Source organism: Arachis ipaensis, chromosome B02, assembly GCF_000816755.2.
Source record: "Arachis ipaensis cultivar K30076 chromosome B02, Araip1.1, whole genome shotgun sequence".
NCBI lineage: Eukaryota > Viridiplantae > Streptophyta > Magnoliopsida > Fabales > Fabaceae > Arachis > Arachis ipaensis.
This window is the reverse complement of record NC_029786.2, coordinates 20,914,896-20,942,361: the sequence shown is the minus strand read 5'-3', so window position 1 is coordinate 20,942,361 and position 27,466 is coordinate 20,914,896.

The following is a 27,466-nucleotide window of genomic DNA, read 5'->3' as shown; positions in this document are numbered from 1 at the left end:
TTTTCATAATTGTTAATCATTGTCTTACCCAATTCTTGAGGCATCTCTTGAACAAATGATTTAGCCATATTTGAAAAATCTTCTTTTATTCTTAGTTATTGCTCTTGTAATTGGACCAATTGAAATATGACAGTTCTCTATTTGTCCCATAGAATTCGTATCACCTCCCTTTATCTTTTTGTTTTTTTTTTAAGATCGGTGCCTCTTAGTTAAAATTTTTATATACTAGTTAAGAAAAAAACATAGAAAGAGGAGCTACCAAAGCAGATATACATGAAAGGGATACTCTAAAAATTGTAATTTTTATGTTGTTTCACTCAATTTTTGGTATATTTTGACAGGGTGTCGAATCAAGCTTGTATCAAGGTCGCAGTTTAAAATCCTACCTCATAAGTTCACTAAAATAAAAATAGGCCAAATTACAACTGGACCTAAAATAAACAAAACAAACTAAAAAAAAAGATATAAAATAAATACTAAGAAAGTGATGCATATTTAATTTAGCTTGACTAATCAGAGTTTTCAATACATCTTGTAAATAGTAAGATGTTTGACTTTCCATCATCGTTAATCATTGTCTTGCCAAATTCTTGATGCATCTCCTGAACAGATGATTTAGCCATGTTTGAAAACCTTCTTTTATTCTCTTAGTTGTTGCTCTTGTAATTGGACCAATTAACTTAAGATAGTTCTCAGTTTGTCCCATTGAATTTGTTTCATCTTCCTTTATTTTTTTTAATTTCTCTAGGATTGGAGCCTCTTAGTTTTAAGTTTTATATACTAGTTAAGAAAAAAAATAGAAAGGGGAGCTACCAAAGTAGATATATATGAAAGGGATTCTCTGGGAATTGTAATTTATATTTTGTTTCATTCGATTTTTGGTATGTTTTAACAGGGTGTCGAATTGAGCTTGTATCAAGACTGCAGTTTAAAACCCTAACTCAAAAGTTCACTAAAATAAAAATAGGCCAAATCACAACTGGGCCTAAAACAAACAAAACAAATTAAAATAAAATAAACATAAAATAAATACTGAGAAAGTGAAGCGTATTTAATTCATCTTGACTAACGATAGTCTTCAATACATCTTGCAAATAGTAGGATGTTTGACTTTCCATAATTGTTAATTATTGTCTTACCCAATTCTTGAGGCATCTCTTGAACAAATGATTTAGCCATATTTGAAAAATCTTCTTTTATTCTTAGTTATTGCTCTTGTAATTGGACCAATTGACATATGACAGTTCTCTATTTATCCCATAGAATTCGTATCACCTCCCTTTATCTTTTTGTTTTTTTTTTAGGATCGGTGCCTCTTAGTTAAAATTTTTATATACTAGTTAAGAAAAAAACATAGAAAGAGGAGCTACCAAAGCAGATATACATGAAAGGGATACTCTGAAAATTGTAATTTTTATGTTGTTTCACTCAATTTTTGGTATATTTTGACAGGGTGTCGAATTAAGCTTGTTTCAAGGTCACAGTTTAAAATCCTAACTCATAAGTTTACTAAAATAAAAATAGGCCAAATTACAACTGGACCTAAAATAAACAAAACAAACTAAAATAAAAAGATATAAAATAAATACTAAGAAAGTGATGCATATTTAATTTAGCTTGACTAATCAGAGTTTTCAATACATCTTGTAAATAGTAAGATGTTTGACTTTCCATCATCGTTAATCATTGTCTTGCCTAATTCTTGATGCATCTCCTGAACAAACGATTTAGCCATGTTTGAAAATATTCTTTTATTCTCTTAGTTGTTGCTCTTGTAATTGGACCAATTAACATAAGATAGTTCTCAGTTTGTCCCATTGAATTTGTATCATCTCCCTTTATTTTTTTTAATTTTTCTAGGATCGGAGCCTCTTAGTTTTAAGTTTTATACACTAGTTAAGAAAAAAACATAGAAAGGGGAGCTACCAAAGTAGATATATATGAAAGGGATTCTCTGGGAATTGTAATTTTTATTTTGTTTCACTCGATTTTTGGTATGTTTTAACAAGGTGTCGAATTGAGCTTGTATCAAGATCGCAGTTTAAAACCCTAACTCAAAAGTTCACTAAAATAAAAATAGGCCAAGTCACAACTGGGCCTAAAACAAACAAAACAAATTAAAATAAAATAAACATAAAATAAATACTGAGAAAGTGAAGCCTATTTAATTCATCTTGACTAACGATAGTCTTCAATACATCTTGCAAATAGTAGGATGTTTGACTTTCCATAATTGTTAATCATTGTCTTACCCAATTCTTGATACATCTTCTGAACAAATGATTTAGCCATATTTGAAAAATCTTCTTTTATTCTTAGTTATTGCTCTTGTAATTGGACCAATTGACATATGACAGTTCTCTATTTGTTCCATAGAATTTGTATCACCTCCCTTTATCTTTTTGTTTATTTTTTTAGGATCGGTGCCTCTTACTTAAAAGTTTTATATACTAGTTAAGAAAAAAACATAGAAAGAGGAGCTACCAAAGCAGATATACATGAAAGGGATACTCTGAAAATTGTAATTTTTATGTTGTTTCACTCGATTTTTGGTATGTTTTGACAGGGTGTCGAATCAAGCTTGTATCAAGGTCGCAGTTTAAAATCCTAACTCATAAGTTCACTAAAATAAAAATAGGCCAAATTACAACTGGACCTAAAATAAACAAAACAAACTAAAATAAGAAGATATAAAATAAATACTAAGAAAGTGATACATATTTAATTTAGCTTGACTAATCAGAGTTTTCAAAACATCTTGTAAATAGTAAGATGTTTGACTTTCCATCATCGTTAATCATTGTCTTGCGTAATTCTTGATGAATCTCCTAAAAAAATGATTTAGCAATGTTCAAAAACCATCTTTTATTCTCTTAATTGTTGCTCTTGTAATTGGACCAATTGGCATATGATAGTTCTCAGTTTGTCCCGTAGAGCTCGTATCACTTTCCCTTAATTTTTTTATTTTTCTAAGATCAGCGCCTCTTAGTTACAATTTTTATAACTAGTTAAGAAAAAGTATAGAAAGGGGAGCTACCAAAGCAGATATACATGAAAAGGATACTCTGAGAATTGTAATTTTTATTTTGTTTCACTCGATTTTGGGTATGTTTTGACTGGGTGTCTAATCGAGCTTGTATCAAGGTCGCAGCTTAAAACCCTAACTCATAAGTTCACTAAAATAAAAATAGGCCAAATTATAACTGGGCCTAAAACAAACAAAACAAAATAAAATAAAATAAACGTAAAATAAATACTAAGAAAGTGATGCCTATTTAATTCATCTTGACTAACAAGAATTTTCAATACATCTTGTAAATAGTAAGATGTTTGACTTTCCATCATTGTCTTGTCCAATTCTTGATTCATCTCCTGAACAAATGATTTATCCTTGTTTGCAAAATCTTCTTTTATTTTCTTAATTGTTGCTCTTATAATTGGACCAATTGGCATATGACAGTTCTCAATTTGTCCCATAGAGCTCGTATCACCTTCCTTTATTTTTTTTATTTTCCTGGGATCGATGCCTCTTGGTTACAATTTTTATATACTAGTTAAGAAAAAAACATAGAAAGGGGAGCTACCAAAGCAGATATACATGAAAGGGATACTCTGAAAATTATAATTTTTATGTTGTTTCACTCGATTTTTGGTATGTTTTGACAGAGTGTCGAATCGAGCTTGTATCAAGATCGCAATTTAAAACCCTAACTCATAAGTTCACTAAAACAAAATTAGGCCAAATCGCAGCTGGGCCTAAAACAAACAAAACAAACTAAAATAAAATAAATAAACATAAAATAAATACTAATAAAGTGATGCATATTTAATTCATATTGTCTAACGAGAGTTTTCAATACATCTTGTAAATAGTAAGATGTTTGACTATATATAATCGTTAATCATTGTCTTGCCCAATCATCACATGTTTGAACCATGTCATCTTTTGCATCAAGCCTGCTTTGTAACTTCTGCCTTGCAATCACCCTTATATCTTGATGCCATATGACAATTCAAGTATTTGAAACTGTATGTATATATACTGAGATCATTTTTCTTTTTTCGTAAATGCATTCAAAAGTGAAGATGATATAAACCTCTTTTATTTTGTATCAAATTTTGAGGACCAAATTTTTTATAAGTGGAGTAGGATGTAAGATTCCGAATTTTTAAAAATTAAATGGTAAGTTATTTATAATTTATTATATTTGTTGATAATTTTATTTAAAGAAATTATTTTTCTAAAAGTAATTAAATTAAATTTTATGATACTTTTACTTTAAAATCCATTAGGATTTATACAATTTTCTAACTAATTGAGTATTTTCATATTATTGATTTAAAGTTTTAGTAATTAAAAATAACGAGAGTTTTATACTTAAATTTTATGATACCCTGAATTTAAAATTCATTAGGATTTATAATATTTTTTAAATAATTGAGTATTTTCATATTAGGAATTTAAAGTTTTAGTAATTAAAAATAATGAGAGTTTTATACAATTTAAATTGAATAATTGAAAGTTGATTAATTTTTATGAACTAAAAATTTATCTCTAACTTTATATCAGAGTACTTAATTAAAAATAATTTGTAAGTTGAAAAATAAATAATATTCTTAATGTTAATTATATTGGATTAAATTTGTTTTTAAATTATTACTCTACTAAACCCCAAAATCCCCAAATTGAAATCCTAATTTACACTCTACAAATCCTAATTCCATTACACAACCTTCCACTCAACGCACACACAATCCTCACCAGACACGCACAACACACACTCCACTCATGAAGCTCGCATGTGCAGAAGAGGAGAGGGAAGAGAGATAGGTAGCGTCGGCAGAGGGAAGGTTGCTGCCGCCATCGCCACTGCGTCGCTGAGGGAAGCCCGAGACGAAGATGAAGGAGACGCGAGCCAGGGACCATGACCCGGAAAGGAAGCCGCCGCTGTACTGTCGGACTCCATTGTCGCCGTGGGAGAGTATAACCGTGATAGAGAGAGAGAGACACGGGTGAGAGGGAGAGGGTCACGCCCAGCCGTCGTCGTCGTTGTCCCTATTTCTGGACACATGATTGATAGTTGTGATTTTGCTAGACTCCTTTTTGCAAATTCCTAGCATCCATGTTCTTTTGAGTAATTCTAGCCATGTCAAGGGCTTTGTCTTTATTTTTTAATCCTTTGCTGATTTTCCTCCGCTAAAACATGGAACCTTGATTTTTGCGTATCTTCGTTTTTTTCCTTTTGCAATGCATCTGATTTGGACTTTCCCTTTCTTTGATTCCTTCTTAGAATCATCCAAAGGCCAAAAAGATTGTCTTCTTGATAGTCTTTAATGCTTTTCTAATTTGCATTCTCGTTATGAAAATCTTGCCTATTTTGTTGCAATTCCTTAGGTGCATTTGCTGTGCTTCCCTGATACTCTGCCACAATATTATCTTTCCCTTTTTGGTTCTTTTGTAGATCTTGCAATCCCAGATTATTCTCCTGCCTGTTGATGCCCTCTTCACTATTTAGCGCTCCGCCGTCCACCTTCCCCAAGGCTGTGTTAGTGGTGGTGCTTATTGTCTTCTCACTACAGTTTTCCATTCTATGTTTATATCTCCAACATATAAGCAAAATTGATGTAAATCTTCATAGGCACTATTAAACTCTTTCCTAAGTGCTGAAAAAGTTGGAATCATCTTTTTTCTTTGGTCAATCTCCACGCAAATTCTCACAAATTTCTCGCGAGAATGAGTAGAAGCTAGCTCGTCTACTTTTAGCATGGTGCGAATAGCTCTACCTAACTTCCATAGAAGGACCTTGTTGTAAAAATAAAAGATTCTAAACTTGCACTTTTTCTTCACATCAACTTAGTCAAGTTTTTTGCCGTCGCCGGTTCACACGCCGCCGCTGTGCTCCTTGCCGCAGTGCCGCCGCTGGAAGAGGAGGGCTCGCCAGTTCTGCCTCTCACTGCCGCCTCCGTCGGAACTACCGCCATGGCCGCCGGAGCTCCGGGCTGACTTCCTGCCACATGAGACTCTGTTGCTGTCGCCGAAAAAGTCTATCGGTAAGGGTCTTAAGTTGGTTGTCCTTTCCGTTGAGTTTTTGGAAACCTCACTGTCACTGCATATGGTTCAGGTCATCGCTGCCGCTTGAGGTGGCTGCCGGGCTACCGCCAAACCGGTTCAGAGACCGTCGCTGCTTCGGTTCAGCCGTTCCTTCTTTGGTTCGGTAAGCGTTTAGATTTGAAAGCCTTTTAGTTACCGTTCTGTTATCATACGCTGAGGTTTGTGGCTTTAATTGCTATAGGATTGAGTTTCTATTGTTGTATGTTGCGATTCGAGTTGTTGAGACTGTTGCGAAAGTGGCTTGGAGCTGAGGTTTTGGTTGCCATCAGTTCGGGTTGAGGCGGAAAGGACTTGATGAGGCGTTTGGGTTATGGAATTACGTTTTGAGGTAGGGGCGCTTTCCAAAAACTATAGTCTTATATATTGGAATTATTACATATGGATACTGTTGTGAGATATTGTGTATTTGGTGATGGTATCTGCCTTATGTGTTATTTGATTGACTCGAGTGATTATGGATGTTGGTTTGGTTGAATTGTTGTGCGGCTTTGTGAAATGTAATGTTTTGAAGTTGATTCTTTAAAAGATTTGAAATCTGAGTTTAATCCGTTGAGGATTGGTTTGAATTGAGTCAATTATTTTGATGATGTGAAAAATAGAATACACTCTTGAATTCAGCCTGGCTTGCTTTAAATGATCTGGTTTTTGATAAATGATTGTTACTGAACCGTTTCTTTAAAGCTTTGGAAATGAGTTTATTCGGCTGATAACGATTTGATTTTTGAAACGGTTCCTTGAAATATGAAATTGAGATGACTGTTGGATTTGGCTTGCCTTGAACTGATTTTGGAATTCGGGCTGTTGGAAAAGGATTGTGGAATGGTTTTGTTGGGACCCAAACCGGGTGGCAAAGTCCAAGTTTTAGGGGAGATGCTGCCGGAATTTCTATAAAATCTGAGTCTTTATTAAAATGTTGTTTGGAAAAATGATGAGTTAAAGACTTCTACTATTTTAATTGAATTATCAAGAAAAGGATGACTCATGCTATTGAAATGAATTATTAAAGAGAAAATTTTGATTTAGTCTTGCTTCGTAAGAAAGGCATTGTATCTCTTTCAGGAGAAAGTTAATTAGGTGAAACTTATGTTTTAAAGCTGTTTTAAATGTGACAAGGTTAATATGCCTTTGAATTTGACTCGAGGGTTTCAATTAGAGGAGTTTCAATGACTTTGAAAGAACCTAAATGTCTATTGATAAGTTTCATTTTGAAATATTTTGAGAAAGGTTTTAAGTACTCTTTGAATCCTGAACTTTTGCAAGACAAACAATTTTGAACAGTTGAAATGCTTTAGAATTTGTCATGGGGGTTGAAGCTGGTTTTGTCTAAGTAAAGGAAACGGCTTTGAAGGAAATAAATGAGTACGTGACTCGGTTTGGCTTAGATCTTATTTTATTACTCAAATCGGAAAGCCAAGGTTTTAATGATTTTAAATGATTTTTGGTGTAATGAGTTATGCTATTCCCCCCTAAAGACTTGAGACTCTGCCAAGGAACTTTTATTATAAAATTCCATTGTTGAATGGGTGATTTTGAATATTTCAAAGAGATCTTTAGCTTGCTATGGTTATGGAAGTTTTGGAAAGAGGATGCCGAGAGTGGCATTGTTTTCAAAGGGAAACTTACTTTAAGTAAAAGTGGCTTATGAGCCTAAGATGAATTGAGAAAATGATTTATGGCTTAAATGCCAATTTCATGTATTTGATGATTTTGAATGATGGAAGTGCTATTTTGTTATGAGTCAGAATGGCTGTGTATGCTATTGAACTATGGCTGATTGCCGAATGAGTGGTGAGCTGTATGGCTGATTATGAATTATGAATTTAAGCCGAAGGACTGTATTTATTGATAATTTGGCTGGTTCTGAATTAAACCATGAGCCGGATGGTTGAGATGGATGGTGATCCATGGTTGAGTACAAATGCATGTATGCAATTGAATGAATTGTGAATTTAAGCCGGATGGCTGAAATGAATGTTGTATGCGAGTATGCTTGTGTTTTCTCTCTGGTTGTAAGGGTGACAGGGCACCGATACTCTCTAATGGCGACAGGGCACAGATACCCTCTAATGATAATAATGCGCAACAGAGAGACTATGTCCGGGTTAGCTACCGGACACGTCGGGTTGGCTTCGTAACCGACAGATGATATCATCAGCCACTAGGGGCAGGCATGCATCATATGCATCTATGTGACATTGTATGGGTGTGCATATTGTACTTGGTTTGCCTATGTGATTAACTGCTATTTGTCTTACTTGCTGTAACTGTTTGTTTGTGCTTGAATTAATGTCCGAGCTATCAGAGTCGCGCAGCCGGAAGCGTGAGCTTTGGTAGTTAGGGTGTTACATTATGGTATCAGAGCAGTTTTTCCTGTAGAGCCTGAGGAATGGACTGACTATGCTTCGATTGCATACTCTGAGCGTTTGTCATGTACTAGGTCTTGTCAAATGACGAGAATTAGAGCTTTATGCACATGACGATCTATTGATTTAACGCTGTTAGTCTTGCATGGCATAATTCTTGATATTAAGTTTGGCCGGCTTAATACTAGTGAATTATGTATATGAAAGCACTGATGGGTTATCATAGATGATATACGAGTTTGGAGTAACGCGAATCACGGGTTTTGGGAACGCTAGAAACTATTTCTCGAGGCTATTCAGTTGTGTGTCTTGAATTCTGTTCGAGTCGACCTGTTCTTTCGTATCCTAACTTGAAGTTCTTGGTTGTTAATCCTTTTGAAAAGTAGTTTGATTTTTCAACTTTATTCCTCTATTCATATGCATTCTTATTTGATCTTAATTGCATATGCTTGTTTGGAATCCTTGTTGCATCTATCTTCCTCTGTTTGAGTTCTTCTTGATTCAGGTATTCTTTGATATAGCCTTGAACTTGTCTTAATGCGTTGTGCCTTTTAGCTCTGGATTCTGAGTCCGTTCTTAGAGGAATTATTGATTCAGTGTTCCTCTTATTTGACAGTGAATTACAGCTAATTTTGAGATTTTTATAAAAATTGCTGTTGACTAGATATACACTTATCTATATGTAAAACTTTGAAGATTTCTTATACAGTTTAACAACTATTTATTTTTAATACCTCACCTGTACTTTTACTGGTTTACGGAATTGCACTTACTTTAAAAGTAAATTGACTTCTAGTAATTTCACTATAGTTCCAATGCACATCTTCTATTGATTATGTATTTGGGGTATTTTTCAAAATTCTAGAAAGAAAGGAGATTTCTCGCTTTTATCCCGGTTGAGTTTCATTTGATAAACTTTACTTAATTCATTTTGATTTGAGTCTGATTTAGCATACTACATGGTTTATGCCATTGTTGTTCTTTTGAAAATATTGGACTCATAGCCTTCTTCTTATAAACGGACTCATTCCTTCTTAAGCTTTTCACCTCTATGAATGTCCTACGTGATTTTGTTTTTAACTAATCTTTTACATCTTGTGAACATTACCATTGATCTTGGTTTGTTCTCTCTTGTGAATATCATTCTTACGTGAGTCAATTTGATTCGTTTCAAGTTAGTGCATTGTTTATTCTCTCATTTTCTCTACAAGAGTTTTTAGTTAAAGATTTATCCTTGAGAAATTACTAATGATTGAGTTATCTTTTCCTATGACTTTTGTATTCTTTTGGATCAATTGAAAGCTTGTTTGATGACTCATGCCTAGTGAATCTTGTTTGGACTACTTTGGTTTAAGATCCTTTCTTGCATGGCTTGAATTCTTTTTAGTACATCTTAAACTTCTTGAATGTTCTTCTGAGATGGTGATTTTAAGAACACTTTTGGGAGTCTTGTTCTGAACTTTTTAAAGAAGTTTTGAATTCTCTTGTAAGAAGTTTTAAACGGAATTTATTTTCTGTTGCTTGATTTAGATTGAAACCATTGTTCAATTTTGACGAAGTTAATTTAAAGTTTTGGAAAGTTTCCTTGTTTAGTGGAAACCGGTTCGTTTGTAATGCACCACTTGTTTCCTTTACCAATTTACAAGCAAACTTTTACCTCGGATTTTCTTTTCCAAATAAAGCTTAACTTTCTCTTTTGACCTTGCTAAGATTTTTATACACGCTTGTTTGAATATGGACTTTGAGAATTTTTGAACAAGCATTTGATTCTCTTTCGACTTTTATGATTGTTTTTGGTTAGGTTGTGCACCTAATTATCTTTCTAAAATATTTGAGAAAATATTTTAGCTCTTAGCCAAACTTGTGTGCATTTTGTTTTTAAAACTCTACATGATCTACTTCAACATGAAACTATATTAAAGCAAAGCCACGATTATGCTTTTGTTACTCTCTTGAAGGATGTTGTTACATAACTTTTCTTTTAGACTGCGAAGTGGTTTTTCCGCAAGTTTCAGTTCCTTAATGAACAATGTATTCAGAAGTACTTTTAATCGTGCTCTTGAGTTCTGTGAGCTTTGTCTTGGGTTTGAAATATTCTCTTCTGTAAACCTCATGCTTCCTCGACTCAGCTTGAGTTTGTTTCAAACTGATGCGCTGGTTTTCTTCTTATTGATCCTATTGAACTTCTTTGATCTAAGGGTTATCTTTGAAGTTGTCAATTGAATTGTGTCTAGCAAACTTCATTGCTTGAACATCCTTGTTTATCTGGAATTGGATATATTCTTTCAAATCTATGAGTATTGTCTTTGACAATTGTCTCTCTTTTTTAAGATCTCATATTCTTCTGAGTAGACTCGAGAATTGTTTTGATATCACGTGCGATCTGTAGATATAGTAACGCGATGCGTTAGTTCTTTAAGACGTGATGTGTGCATACGAAAGTTGAAGTGGTAGGTGTGCAACGTTAAGAGTTGTGGGTGTTTTGTTCCTTGCGAACGGGTTTGCAGGTCGTTAGGCTTATGACCGGATATGGGATTGTAGAGTGCTTGATGGAGTTAGGAAGTTGAAGCTTTGAGGTTGATATGAGATTAGTGTGCGAATGTTGAGCACGTCGTTTTAACCCCATCATGTTTTATGGCCTTCGATGCCTTGCTTTACTATCGCATGTTTGAATCATATCATCTTTTGCATTGAGCCTATCTTGTAACGTTTGCTTTGCAATCACACTCTTACCTTTACATCCTTATGCTTATGGCAATCAAAGTATTTGAAAACCATATATATGTTTATATTTTGAGATATTTTTGCTTCTTCCTTAAATGTGTTCAAGGGTGAACTGTTATGAAATTTCTTTCGTTTTGTATCAATTTTCAAGGACGAAAATTTTTGTAAGGTGGGTAGAATGTAAGACCCAGAACCTTTGAAAGCCTTTTTATGATCAAGTCTCAAATCATATAATTATTTATAGCCTTAATTTCAGAAATTATTTTATTAAAGATAATTAAGGCAAGTTTTGATTTATTGAATTTGAGATAAGTTATGATTATTATCCAATTTTATAATTATTGAATTATTTTCTATATTTAAACCACAAAGTTGGTGGTTGTGAAATAATAAGGATTTTTATATGATTTTGGACTAAATAATTAATATTTTAGAATATTGATACTCCTGTTTTGAGAAAATAAAGGATTTAATTATATTATTTCTAATTATTTGATTTGGACATTTTATTGAAAATAATTTGTAAAATTGATGAGCAAATAGTATTTCTATACATTATTATTGTTGGATTAGAATATATTTCTAATTACTATATTATCCCTATTTTTAAGTGAAATTACCATAATGCCCTTAACCTTAATTTTATTCAAAAATCCTAACCCAATGACCCGGTTCCCTTCACCCACACTCAGCAGCAATAGCTGCTGCCTCTCTACCCTAGACACCCATATGTAGAGGCAAATGGAAGAAAGAAAGAAATAGAGAGGGAAGGGAGAAACGGGATCCGTGGAAGGAGGAAGAGAAGAGGAGGGAGGAGGCTGCGCCGGCGCACTGGGCTTCACCACCGCCGTCGCGTCGTCGCCGCCCCTGCTAGCTGCCGCCATTTCACGAAGAGAGAGAGAGAGAGAGAGAGACAGAGAGAGAGAGAGAGAGAGCCGTGTCGGGAAGGAGGAGATGCCGCCGAGGTGCCATCGTCGTTCCTTCGTCACCGCCGTCGTTGACAGAAGAGAGAACGAGATCCGAGAGAGCAGTGAGGGAAGGGTGTCACCGGAGGAGAGCTTGGCACCGCCGCCGCCACTGTTAGCTGCGCCGTCATCTCTAGCCTGCGCCGTTGCCAGTCGCGCGAGAGGGAGACGTGCCGTGAGGGAGAGCCGTCACGTTTCTGCCGTCGCCGGTTCACACGCCGCCGCTGTGCTCCTTGCTGCAGTGCCGCCGCTGGAAGAGGAGGGCTCGCCAGTTCTGCCTCTCACTGCCGCCTCCGCCGAAACTGCTTCCATGGCCGTCGGAGCTCCGGGCTGAGTTCCTGCCACATGAGACCCTGTTGTCGTCGCCGAAAAAGTCTATCGGTAAGGGTCTTAAGTTGGTTCTCCTTTTCGTTGAGTTTCTGGAAACCTCACTATCACTGCATATGGTTCAGGTCATCGCTGCCGCTTGAGGTGGCTACCGGGCTGCCGCCAAACTGGTTTGGAGACCGCCGCTGCTTCAGTTCAACCGTTCCTTCTTTGGTTCAGTAAGTGTTTAGATTTGAAAGCCTTTTAGTTACCGTTCTGTTATGATACGCTGAGGTTTGTGGCGTTAATTGCTATAGGATTGAGTTTCGGTTGTTGTATGTTGCGATTCGAGTTGTTGAGACTGTTGCAAAAGTAGCTTGGAGCTGAGGTTTTGGTTGCCGTCAGTTCGGGTTGAGGCGGAAAGGACTTGATGAGGCGTTTGGGTTATGGAATTGCGTTTTGAGGTAGGGGCGCTTTCTGATGAGTATTTTGGTGAAAAATAAATTTTTTCCAAAACACACAATTCTAACCGGCAAGGGTACCGGGTCGTATCAAGTAATAAAAACTCACGGGAGTGAGGTCGATCCCACAGGGATTGAAGGATTGAGCAATTTTAGTTTAGTGGTTGATTTAGTCAAGCGAATCAAGATTTGGTTGAGTGTTTTGTACTTTGCAGAAATTAAATTGCATGGAAGTAAAGAGAACAGGGAATTAAAGTGCTGAATCTTAAAGAACAAGAGATTAAATAGCAGAAACTTAGAATGCAAGAAATGTAAATTGCGGAATCTTAAAGTGCAAGAAATGTAAACGGCTGGAATTGTAAAGGGAATTGGGGATTGGATTTGCAGAATTTAAACAAGGAAAAGTAAATTGCATCAAGCAGAGAAGTAGAAGGGAATTGGGATTGAATCGGATCCGAAACAGAAAAGTAAATGAACATATAAAGCAGTAAACAGAGAATTGAAATGAGAAATCAGATCTCAGGACCCAGAGACTAGAAAGCCAAGTCTAGATCTCAATGCCTTCCTAGATCCAACAAGAACAATTGCAAGGGAATTGTAAATTGTAAGGAATGTAGATGAGAAGCAAGTAACAGAAACGGAAATTAAGTTGCAGTAAATAAACAGAGAGATCCAAGGATGAGATTGAAACAGAATTTCTTCAATTCTCCAACCCAAGATCCAAGACAATTGTAATTGAAATTGAAAGCAATAAAACTAAGAGGAAGAGAAATGAATTCTCCTTCCCCAAAACAAAGAAATTAAAGAAACACTCAATATCCAAAGCTCTCCGAAAACTATTATGAAAATTTCAAAAGAAAGCTCCCCGAAGAACTTGAATTCTATCCTATTTATACACTTTCTTCAAATGATCTTCAAGCCTTGAGTTGGGCCTTTGCTCTTGGTGGAATTGGGTTGAAAGAGGCCTTGGTTGATTGCTCTTGAAGTTTGGAGAAGAACCAAAGTGAACCAATTGAACCGGGTTGGAGTTTTGCAAAAGTTGGACCAAAAGTTGGAGCAAAAGTTAGGGGTCTAACTTTTGCTCCAACTTTTCATATCAGCTAACACCACTTTGCTGATATGAACGTTGGTGCCAACGTTAGGGGTCTAACTTTGGCCCTAACGTTGGCCTTAGCTTGTGTACTTGTGGCGCCAACGTTAGCCACCAAGTTAGGGGGCTAACGTTGGCGCAAACTTTTTCTCCTCCTTGTAATTTTCATGTGCCAACGTTAGCCACCAAGTTAGGGGGCTAACGTTGGCGCAAACTTTTGGTGCCCAGGGAGGTTTTCTTCATGCCAACGTTAGCCTCAAAGTTAGGGGGCTAACGTTGGCGCAAACTTTTGGTGCCCAGGGGTGAATTTCATGTATCCAACGTTAGCCTCCAAGTTAGGGGCTAACGTTGGCGCAAACTTTTGGTACCCAAGGTGTGAGATATTGTGTATTTGGTGATTGTAATTGTCTTATGTGTTATTTGACTGATTCGGATGATTATGGATGTTGGTTTGGCTGAATTGTTGCGCGGCTTTGTGAAATGTAATGTTTTGAAGTTGATTCTTTAAAAGATTTGAAATCTGAGTTTAATCCGTTGAGGATTGGTTTGAATTGAGTTAATTATTTTGATGATGTGAAAAATAGAATACACTCTTGAATTCAGCTTGGCTTGCTTTAAATGATCTGGTTTTTGATAAATGATTGTTACTGAACCATTTCTTTAAAGCTTTGGAAATGAGTTTATTCGGCTGATAACGATTTGATTTTTGAAACGGTTTTCTTGAAATATGAAATTGAGATGACTGTTGGATTTGGCTTGCCTTGAACTGATTTTGGAATTTGGGCTGTTGGAAAAGGATTGTGGAATGGTTTTGTTGGGACCCGAACCGGGTGGCAAAGTCCAAGTTTTAGGGGAGATGCTGCCGGAATTTCTATAAAATCTGAGTCTTTATTAAAATGTTGTTTGGAAAAATGATGAGTTAAGGACTTCTACTATTTTAATTGAATTATCAAGAAAAGGATGATTCATACTTTTGAAATGAATTATTAAAGAGGAAATTGTGATTTAGTCTTGCTTCGTAAGAAAGGCATTGTATCTCTTTCAGGAGAAAGTTAATTAGGTGAAACTTATGTTTTAAAGCTGTTTTAAATGTGACAAGGGTAATGCCTTTGAATTTGACTCGAGGGTTTCAATTAGAGGAGTTTCAATGACTTTGAAAGAACCTAAATTTCTATTGACAAGTTTCATTTTGAAATGTTTTGAGAAAGGTTTTAAGTACTCTTTGAATCCTGAACTTTTGCAACACAAACAATTTTGAACAGTTGAAACGCTTTACAATTTGTCATGGGGGTTGAAGCTGGTTTTGCCTAAGTAAAGGAAAAGACTTTGAAGGAAATAAATGATTACGTGACTCGGTTTGGCTTAGATCTTATTTTATTACTCAAATCAGAAAGCCAAGGTTTTAATGATTTTAAATGATTTTTGGCGTAATGAGTTATGCTATTCCCCCCTAAAGACTTGAGACTCTGCCAAGGAACTTTTATTATAAAATCCCATTGTTGAATGGGTGATTTTGAATATTTCAAAGAGATCTTTAACTTGCCATGGTTATGGAAGTTTTGGAAAGAGGATGCCGAGAGTGGCATTGTTTTCAAAGGGGAACTTACTTTAAGTAAAAGTGGCTTATGAGCCTAAGATGAATTGAGAAAATGATTTATGGCTTAAATGCCGATTTCATGTATTTGATGATTTTGAATGATGGAAGTGCAATTTTGTTATGAGCCGGAATGGCTGTGTATGCTATTGAACTATGGCTGATTCCCGAATGAGTGGTGAGCTGTATGGCTAATTATGAATTATGAATTTAAGCCGAAGGGCTGTATTTATTGATAATTTGGCTGGTTCTGAATTGAACTGTGAGCCGGATGGCTGAGATGGATGGTGATCCATGGTTGAGTACAAATGCATGTATGCAATTGAATAAATTGTGAATTTAAGCCGGATGGCTGAAATGAATGTTGTATACGAGTATGCTTGTGTTTTCTCTCTGGTTGTAAGGGTGACAGGGCACCGATAACCTCTAATGGCGACAGAGCGCAGATACCCTCTAATGGCGACAGGGCGCAGATACCCTCTAATGATAATAATGCGCAACAGAGAGACTATGTCCGAGTTAGCTACCGGACACGTCGGGTTGGCTTCGTAACCGACAGATGATATCATCAACCACTAGGGGCAGGCATGCATCATATGCATCTATGTGACATTGTATGGGTGTGCATATTATACTTGGTTTGCCTATGTGATTAACTGCTATTTGTCCTACTTGCTGTAACTGTTTGTTTGTGCTTGAATTTTCTATCTGTGTTTGCAACTGGGACTCTATTGGATTGTGGTGATTGGTTGTTGGTTGGATTGTTTGGGCCAAGGGCCGTGGTTGAATTGAGATGGACCGATGGTTGGTTTCGGTTTTGTGTTTCTGATTTGGAAAAGTGTGAAAGGCTATTTGGTTTAGCTTAGATAAACCTTTTTGAAAGGCTTTTGGGTTTTTGAGAATTGAACGGTTCCTCTTTTAGAAAAGATTTTAGATTTCTCTTTTATTGTAAACTGTTGTTTTTGAAAAGAGGCATAAGACGGTTATTAATCACTGGTACGGTTTATCTTCACATATCCTATTACAGTAATTCCCAAAAACTCTCTACTGAGAACCCTTTCGAGGATGATGTTCTCACCCCCCTACATTTTTTCCCTTTCAGGATATGGGCGCTGAAGTCACGAGAAGTTTATTTAGTTGTTGAGATGCTCTGTATTGCTTTAGACTATCGGTGTTGCGGTTTAAAGTTTTAAACAGGCTCATATTTTAGTAATAAATAGTATAAAAGTCGTCGTAATGTCCGAGCTATCAGAGTCGCGCAGCCGGAAGCGTGAGCTTTGGTAGTTAGGGTGTTACAGCTTTCATGGATAAGAGATCAATCTCCTATTCAATAGAACTCACATGTTCTAAATTTTTTTTTTGTGGCTTATAATCGAAAAAAAATTTATTTTATAATCACTTTCGTATAAACTTTTGTTGTACCAATCAAATGATCCAATGTAAAAAATTTGCCTATAAACCAATCTCTAGTTATAATATTGTCTTTTTTCATCATCTGGTTCATTTTCATCGACAATAGATTCTGCTGAATGTTTAAGTCCTGCAACTCTATTATTGGTGAAGTTCTTGTTAGCAACGACCACATCAAGATTGGATGAAATTATTGACAGGACTGTATTTTGTGACTACAACTACTTCAGAAGATTCTAAAATAGCTGCATCTGGAGGCAGAGAAGGAGAATGATTCTTTATTGGCCATTCGGCTGGTGGGCCTTCTTCTTCAGCTATGCCTAGCTGCTCATATAAGGAAGGACCAAAGTCTCCAACGTTTACCAAGCTAGAAAGTGATTTTTCAAAGAAGGTATCATTGAAAAAGCTAAAATTTTTGGAGATGGTGGTGGGTATAGACAATGAAGATGGTGGTGGTGGTGGTGATAGTGGAGAAAATAATGTTGTATTCTTGTCTTCCATTGATTTATTTTTATTCTTGATACTAATACAACCTTTCTATGATGTATTCTTGTACATACTATCACATTTCTTACAGTTGTGTCAACCATCCTGATACAAGTTCTATGGGACAAATTGAGAACTGTCATACGCCAATTGGTCTAATTACAAGAGCAATAACTAAGAGAAAAAAAAGGTTTTGCAAACATGGCTAAATCATTTGTTCAGGAGATGTATCAAGAATTGGGCAAGACAATGATTAACGATTATGAAAAGTCAAACGTCTTACTATTTACAAGATGCATTGAAGACTTTCGTTAGTCAAGATGAATTAAACAGGCATTACTTTGCTAGTATATATTTTATGTTTATTTTATTTTAGTTTGTTTGTTTTAGGCCCAGTTGTGATTTGGCCCGTTTTTATTTTAGTGAACTTAGTAGTTAGGGTTTTAAACTTAAGATGTATAAAAACCCTTTAAATATGATAGCCAATTTTTTTTCTTAATTTTGATGATTGAAAATTTCTTTGAGTTTATTTGAGAAACTTGGGCATGAACAGGAGAGGTAGAGTGATTCCCTTAACTGTTGAATCAGGAAATCAAATTAAGGTAAAGAAGTCTCTTTCTTTGATTTTCCTTCTTACTCTGGGTTAAGGAAAGAAAAGAAAAAACAAAAAAGCTATCTTTTTTGCAATTTTTGTCCTTTTCATATACTATTTTTTCACCTAAAATATTCGAGGATAAATCTTTTTTGAAGAAGAGTAAAATGATACGAAACGTAACCCAGAGTAAGATGGAAAATCAAAGAAAGGGACTCCTCTACCTCATTTTGATTTCCTGATGCAACAGTTAAGGGAATCACTCTACCTCTCCTGTCACACTCAAGTTTCTCAAAAAAGCTCAAAGAAATTTTCATTCATTAAAATTAAGAAAAGAAAAAGCAGCTACTGAATTATAGATGATTTTTATATCTCTTAAGTTTAAAATCCTAACTCATAAGTTCACTAAAAGAAAAATAGGTCAAATCACAACTGGGCCTAATACAAACAAAAGAAACTAAAATAAAATAAACATAAAATAAAAACTAAGAAAGTGATGCCTATTTAATTCATCTTGATTAACGAGAGTTTTCGATACATCTTGTAAATAGTAAGATGTTTGACTTTCCATAATCGTTAATCATTGTCTTATCCAATTCTTGATGCATCTCCTGAACAAATAATTTAGCCATGTTTGAAAAATCTTCTTTTATTCTCGTAGTTGTTGCTCTTGTAATTCGACCAATTGATATATGACAGTTCTCAATTTGTCACATAGAGCTCGTATCACCTCCTTTTATTTTTTTTATTTTTCTGGGATCGGTGCCTCTTAGTTACAATTTTTATATATTAGTTAAGAAAAAACATAGAAAGGGGAGCTACCAAAGCAGATATACATGAAAAAGATACTCTGAGAATTTTGTAATTTTTATTTTGTTTCACTCGATTTTGGGTATGTTTTGATAGGGTGTCGAATTGAGCTTGTATCAAGGTTGTAGTTTAAAATCCTAACTCATAAGTTCACTAAAATAAAAATAGGCCAAATTACAACTGGGCCTAAAATAAACAAAACAAAATAAAATAAATAAAATAAACATAAAATAAATACTAAGAAAGTGATGCATATTTAATTCATCTTGACTAATGAGAGTTTTCAATACATCTTGTAAATAGTAAGATGTTTGACTTTCCATCATCATTAATAATTGTCTTGCCTAATTTTTGATACATCTCCTGAACAGATGATTTAGCCATGTTCGAAAACCTTCTTTTATTCTCTTAGTTGTTGCTCTTGTAAGGACCAATTGGCATAAGATAATTCTCAGTTTGTCCCATTGAATTTGTATCATCTCCCTTTATTTTTTTTTTATTTTTCTGGGATTGGAGCCTCTTAGTTACAATTTTTATATACTTGTTAAAAAAAAAACATAGAAAAGGGAGCAACCAAAGTAGATATATATGAAAGGGATACTTTGAAAATTGTAATTTTTATTTTGTTTTACTCAATTTTTGGTATGTTTTGATAGGGTGTCGAATCGAGCTAGTTCCAAGATTGCAGTTTAAAACCCGAACACATAAGTTCACTAAAATAAAAATAGGCCAAATCACAACATGGCCTAAAACAAATAAAACGAATTAAAATAAAATAAACGTAAAATAAATACTGAGAAAGTGAAGCCTATTTAATTCATCTTGACTAACGATAGTCTTCAATACATCTTCTAAATAGTAAGATGTTTGACTTTTCATAGTTGTTAATAATTGTCTTACCTAATTCTTGATGCATCTCCTGAACAAATGATTTATCCATTTTGAAAAACCTTTTATTCTCTTAATTATTGCTCTTGTAATTGGACCAATTGACATATTCCAGTTCTCAGTTTGTCCCATAAAATTTGTAACACCTCCCTTTATCTTTTTGTTTATTTTTTTGGGATTGGTGCCTCTTAGTTAGAATTTTTATATATTAGTTAAGAAAAAAACATAGAAAGGGGAGCTACCAAAGCAGATATACATGAAAGGGATAATTTGAAAATTGTAATTTTTATTTTGTTTCACTTGATTTTGGGTATGTTTTGACAGGGTGTCAAATCATGCTTGTATCAAGGTCGTAGTTTAAAACCCTACCTCATAAGTTCACTAAAATAAAAATAGGCCAAATTACAACAGGGCCAAAAACAAGCAAAACAAACTAAAATAAAATAAACATAAAATAAATACTAAGAAAGTGATGCATATTTAATTCATCTTGACTAATGAGAGTTTTTAATACATCTTGTAAATAGTAAGATGTTTGACTTTCCATCATCATTAATCATTGTCTTGCCTAATTCTTGATGCATCTCCTGAACAAATGATTTAGCCATGTTCAAAAACCATCTTTTATTCTCTTAGTTGTTGCTCTTGTAATTGAACCAATTGGCATATGATAGTTCTCAGTTTGTCCCATAGGATTCGTATTTTCTCCCTTTATTTTTTTATTTTTCTGGGATCAGAGCCTCTTAGTTACAATTTTTATATACTAGTTAAGAAAAAAACATAGAAAGGGGAGCTACCCAAGCAGATATATATGAAAGGGATACTCTGAGAATTATAATTTTTATTCTCTTTCACTCGATTTTTGGTATGTTTTGACAGGGTGTCGAATCGAGCTCGTATCAATATCGCAGTTTAAAACCCTAAGTCATAAGTTCACTAAAATAAAATTAGGCAAAACCACAACTGGGCCTAAAATAAATTAAAATAAAATAAATGTAAAATAAATACTAAGTGAAGCCTATTTAATTCATCTTGACTAACGAGATTCTTCAATACATCTTGTAAATAGTAAGATGTTTGACTTTCCATAATTGTTAATCATTGTCTTGCCCAATTCTTGATGCATCTCTTGAACAAATGATTTAAGCATATTTGAAAAACCTTCTTTTATTCTTAGTTATTGCTGTTGTAATTAGACCAATTTACATATGACAGTTCTCAGTTTGTCCCAAAGAATTCGTATCACCTCCCTTTATCTTTTTGTTTATTTTTTTTTGGGATCAGTGCCTCCTAGTTAGAATTTTTATATACCAGTAAAAAAAAAATATAGAAAGGGGAGCTAGCAAAGCAAATATACATGAAAGGGATACTCTGAAAATTGTAATTTTTATTTTATTTCACTCGATTTTTGGTATGTTTTGACAGGATGTTGAATTGAGCTTGTATAAAGATCGCAGATTAAAATCCTAACTCATAAGTTCACTATAATAAAAATAAGCCAAATCACAACTAGGCCTAAAACAAACAAAAAAAAAACTAAAATAAAATAAACATAAAATAAATACTAAGAAAGTGATGCCTATTTAATTCATCTTGACTAACGAGAGTTTTCAATACATCTTGTAAATAGTAAGATGTTTGACGTTCCATAATTATTAATAATTATCTTGCCCGATTCTTGATACATCTCTTGAACAAATGATTTATCCATATTTGAAAAGTCTTCTTTTATTTTCTTAGTTGTTGCTCTTGTGATTGGACCAATTGGCATATGACACTTCCAGTTTATCCCATAGAGCTCGTATTACCTTCCTTTATTTTTTTATTTTCCTGGGGTCGATGCCTCTTAGTTACAATTTTTATATACTAGTTAGGAAAAAAACATAGAAAGGGGAGCTACCAAAGCAGATATACATGAAAGGGATACTCTGAAAATTGTAATTTTTATGTTGTTTCACTCGTATTTTGGTATGTTTTGACACGGTGTCGTATCGAGCTTGTATCAAGATCGCAGTTTAAAAACCTAACTCATAAGTTCACTAAAATAAAATTAGGCCAAATCACTACCGGGCCTAAAACAAACAAAACAAACTAAAATAAAATAAATATACAATAAATACTAAGAAAGTGATGCCTATTTAATTCATCTTGTCTAACGAGAGTCTTCAATACATCTTGTAAATAGTAAGATGTTTGACTTTCCATAATCGTTAATCATTGTCTTGCTCAATTCTTGATACATCTCCTAAACAAATGATTTAGCCATGTTTGCAAGACCTTCTTTTATTCTCTTAATTTTTGCTCTTGTAATTTGACCAATTGGCATATGACAGTTCTCAGTTTGTCCCATAGAGCTTGTATCACTTTCCTTTAATTTTTTTTTATTTTTCTGAGATCGGTGCCTCTTAGTTACAATTTTTATATACTAGTTAAGAAAAAAACATAGAAAGGGGAGCTACCAAAGCATATATACATGAAAGGGATAATCTGGGAATTGTATTTTTTATTCTATTTCACTCGATTTTTGGTATGTTTGGACATGGTTTCAAATCGAGCTTGTATCAAGGTCGCAGTTCGGGGAGCAGATACAGCTCCTCTAAAAAAAATGAACTCGACCTGGGAATTACATAGTAATAGTGTCGAAATTTCTAGTGGCGGATTTACGATGAATAAAGTAAAGGAATAAATTAATTAAATAAAGAAAACTCAGCAAATGAAAGTGTAACAATTTTAGTGAAAGTAGAATGACAACAAAAGTGCAAATAAATGAAAGAAAATGAATTAAATAAACAAAAGAAAACAAAATAAAGGTTGACTTTTGACACTTACATGCTCTTGCATTCTATGTTCTTCCGTTACGTCATTGAGATTGGGAATTTTATGAGTTTATGTGATGATCTAATATTTTTTATTGATCTCCCCAACCGTTCTGAGTTACTCGTATTTATAGATCACAAGGATAGACTAGCTCCTGAGTAATTTTGACCACGACTTGATTTCTCCTTCTTCTCAGGCCACGACCTTGTCTTGACCCTGAAGGATCCTCGTGGTGATTCCCCACGTGCTCCTCATGTGCTCCTTATGTGCTCTTTTTAAATTTTTAAATATTGAAAGAAGGTTATAAGAAGATGAAATGGTTCGCGTGTTTTTTGGAATGTATAATGTTCCTAACGGGCTTTACTGGGCCTTTATTGATTCAAAACCCTTTTGTATTCTCCAAGTCTTATCATTATTCATTACTTCCATTTTCATAGAACACTCTTCATAAATCCTTCATCTTCCTCAAAAACTCTTCTCACTTTCTTGCAAATCCTTTTTCATTTGAAACTCTCATTTCCATGGCTACTCAATCGGGTCTTCACTCTAGTAGTACTCCAGCCATTACAGCTGCCTCATCTTCATCCACCACTATCGCTGTGACTACTACCACTACTATTTACATTACCACCTCTGTTGCAGAAGCTACCATGGTTTCTTCTCTTCATCCTTCTACAGCTGTTGCTACAGCCACCACGACTGCTACCGCTACTCCAGGTGGAGCTTCTACTGCTCCTGCTCCTCTTCTTCTTGTAGATCTCCATCTCTAGTGGCCAATGTATCCCAGTTTTACGATGATGATGGAACCTTAAGAGCTTCCAATCCTGTCGTAGATATCACTGCCTTTTGGTGTAGCCAGGTACTACTCCCTTTTCAGGTTTCTAACGTCATTTATTCATACTTAGGTCCAATCTCTACCCTGGAATAAATAGAGTCGACTTCTTTTTTCTTTTCGCCTCCCCTGAACATCCTTCTTTAATTTTCTATAAAAACGTTAAAGCCACATTCTTTTCTAGTCGAGTCTTCAGGATTGCACCCCCCTCAAAGAATCGAGCTCATGATTTTTGACCTGGATGTCGAGGCTCTCTCCCACTTATAAATCCCTTTGGAAGTCTCTAGGTATAGTGTCTGCTCTTCGACTATCCACTTATGACCTATCCTATACTGCTCCTTTACTTGGTGTTCGACCACAAACAATTTTTATTTTTCTTATGGGATGATGGTTTCGACCCTGATGGAGATTTTAGCCTTGACTGGTCTATCTCCTGATGGAGAGGAATAGAGGATGTCTGCTGGGCAACCCCATGTCTTGAAGACATCTTTGACATCAATTTCCACTCGACTTCTGTGTCAGGCTTTATTCACAACAACATGTGTTCTGAGAGAAACTTGTTACCGATAGTGGGCATGCTGCTTTCCTGTTTTGTGGCTTAATGCTTTTGTTTTCTGTCCCAAGTCGATTCAAATTTAGAAAAGCAACTACCTTCCATTAGCCATCATGCTTCACCACAAAACTATCAAACTTTCCTCCCTTATTCTGAGTCAATTGTATGAAATACTCTCTTTGGTAGTTAGCGAGATTCAACGAGGAGAATCATCGATCAATCCATTTGGACACCTCTGGGTTGTCAATTTATGGCTTAAGTCTCTGTTCAAACCTCAATTCACTGCTCCTTCTGAATTTTCAAAAACTCCACTTGAAGGTATTCGACTATCTTCTCTTTCATTTTCGAAACCAAAGGGCATGTCATCCATTGATACTTTTTGCCATTTCATTAAACTTTTCCTCAATATCAAAAACAATGATGATTCAACCTATCATCCCTATCCTCTAGCCTGTCGAAGAAGTAAAGTAGGATACCTTTATTCTCTCATAAGTCTCAAACTTGAAAATCAAAAGCCTCTTGCTTGTCGAAGAAGTAAAGTAGGATACCTTTATTTTCTTACAAGTCTCAAACCTGAAAATCAAGAGGCTCTTGATGAATTATGGTCAAAAACCTTTACTTCTCAAGTTCTTTCCATAGGGCTTCCTTGCGAGTCGACCATGGATCTCAAAAAGAAACTTGTCACTTATTCCTCACAGTATGTGTCGAGGCAATTCGGCCTTGCACAAGCGTTACATTATCCACTTGCTCTTGATGTTGGAGCCCAAATGGTTCACTATGAAGTGCCAAATTTGAAAGAATTCATCCAAATTCTGGATTTGAATAATCAAAAAGTGACTATCCAGTTCAAAAGATATAATCTCAAATTCTGCTTCCTTTGACTCCTGATTTTTACAAATAGTGGTCGAATTATTATGAATTGCATTGCCCCTTAGTCGAGAAAGAACTTTCTAACCTAATTCCTCATTCTGCACAGACTACTACTGCATCGAAGAAAATCAAAGGTGAGCACATCAAAGAAATTATTGCCTTTGAGAAATATTATAAGGTAAAATGGCATTTTCGGAATGTAAGTATATTTTCATCGATGCCAAAGAGGTATGGGAAAAGAAAAAAGAAGCACACCTTCATAGAAGTCTCGATCGTTAGTTTAAAGCTTTAGTTTGAGACCCTTTTGTACAAAAGAAACATTTCATGAAAACGTTTAAGTTTTCTCTTTTTCCAAATGCCTCTTTTGGCCTTGATCGACTACCCGACCCTCCTAAAGGAGCCTTGGGAGTAGATGATCAACTTCGAAAGAACGATCCTTGTTCTTTAGGCATAAACACAACTTGTGCCATCTATTACCTAGGTGCTAGGCATAAAATTCATGGTTGGACGAGGATTGTTGGATTCCTCCAAGTACCATGTTTTCCTAACCGCTCAGAAATTTTTAAGTCCTTATTCTTCTTATACCTTTTTTACGATCCAGCTGCTCGATCAACGACTCTGGCAGGTGTTGCTCCCGAACCTAAACCGGTTGCAAAAAATTGGGAGTCAGACAAAGAAGCTGTTGTTCCTAATAAAACAAAATCAAAGAGAGGTCGAGAGACAGGATGGTCGAGCGAGGCTACCCTTCCTTCAAGAAAATGTGATGTTGTCGCCATCCTCATGGGGGATAAACCCAAGAAGGTACAAAAATCTGATCTAATTCCTCCTATCAAGGTATCTTTCACACACTTCTCCTTTAATAGTCAACTTATACATTATGCATATTTTAATGATGTTTTTCTCATTCAGTCAAAACTTGCAAAGTATAATTCTAAGCCTCAAGTTGAAACACAAAGCTACTCCGAGCCAGGAATCGACCCATCAGGTGTCGAGACAGAAGTTACTCAACCTCTTTCGAAGGTTACTATTACTCTTCCATTCTTAAGTCCAATTCAAATTGCACCGTGGACTGCTACTTCTCAGGCTTTGATTAACTCTCCAATGGTAACCACACTTGCTTTTTTATTTTCTTTCTTTTCATATATTCATATTTTACTTTACGTAGCACTTAATTTTTTCCAGGAAAGTTATATGCCTTTGGCTACCAATGAAGAAACGCTGCGATAATCTAGTCTATTTCGACATCAGCTGCAGATACTTCTACTATATTTCCTTCCCAAAAACTAGCGGCCGTCGAATACGATGAATCTCCTATCAATGTTCCTACTCCTAAAGCTGAAGACCTGAATTTTGATGATTTCAATTTTGCCCTTGCCAACATCCTCTAAGTAGCCCAAAAAGTTTACTCTTCCAAAGGGACAAGAGTTTTTTCTTCTCCTGGTAAAAAACCTGAAGTCCCTTTAGTGCAAGACACAGAATGAATTATTCCGACTCGTAAAGAAGAATTCATCTCTCCTGAGTCGCAACTTCCACCAAGCCCCGAACCTTCAGTTTTCAAAAGGGTTAGCATTATTCTTGATTGTATCGACCATCCCTTGGACGAGGTTAACAATAATGCTGACCTAAAGGCTCGACTGTTAGCCGCTCTCGACTTTCTAAATCAAAAAATTTCAATAGATGCTTTGACAGCCTTGGAAACTTTCATGGAAGATATTTACAACCACATTTTCAAGGTCGACTCTGTCGAGAAAAACTTCAACAAGGTGATCGAGACTATGGCTACCCATGATAAACAATTAAAAAAATGTGAAACAACCAAGTCTCAAATTGAAGAAGTCTTATCAGAAGGTTGAGTCAAAGAGAATATTATAGCCACTAAAGTGGAGATTCTTGAAAAAGAATTGGCTAAGCTAAAGGCAAGCAAAGCAAAGGTCAAGGCTACAAATGTAACTCTTGATCAGTGGCTTCAAAAAATAAATCAAGTTCATGCATCCAAGACTTCAGGTCATATTGCTCTTATAGAAAATGTTAATCAAATAATCAAGGCCAAAGAAGAAACTATTGAAGAAGATGCTGCCTTAGGTTGAAAGCAAGAAGATCTTAAGCTTAAGTTTAGAACCTTGTTTTAATTTATTTTATTGGAGCTTTAATTATGAACTTTCCTTTTTGTATGCACCTTCCATATTAATGACAATGATATAACTTTAGATATTTACCATTTACATGCCCTATTTGTCGAGCAGTTGTTATATCTTTTAACTCATAAGCATTATCATTAAATATCCTTTTGACCCTAAAAGGTCCATTCAATAAGGGAGATCACTTTCCTTTAACTTTCTCGGTCGGAAGAACTAATTTTAACACCAATTCACCAACCATAAATATTTTCTTTTTTACTTTCTTTTTGTATGACTTAGCAATATTATCTTTTTGCTTCATCATTCGATCAAAAGCCATTATTCGAGATTGGTCAAATTGATGTAACGAATTAATCATGCTCGACTAATATTGTTCGACAGGTAAATCATGTTGCCTTGCCACTCTAACTGTTTGCAAATTTATTTCAAGTTACAATACTGCTTTATGATCATAT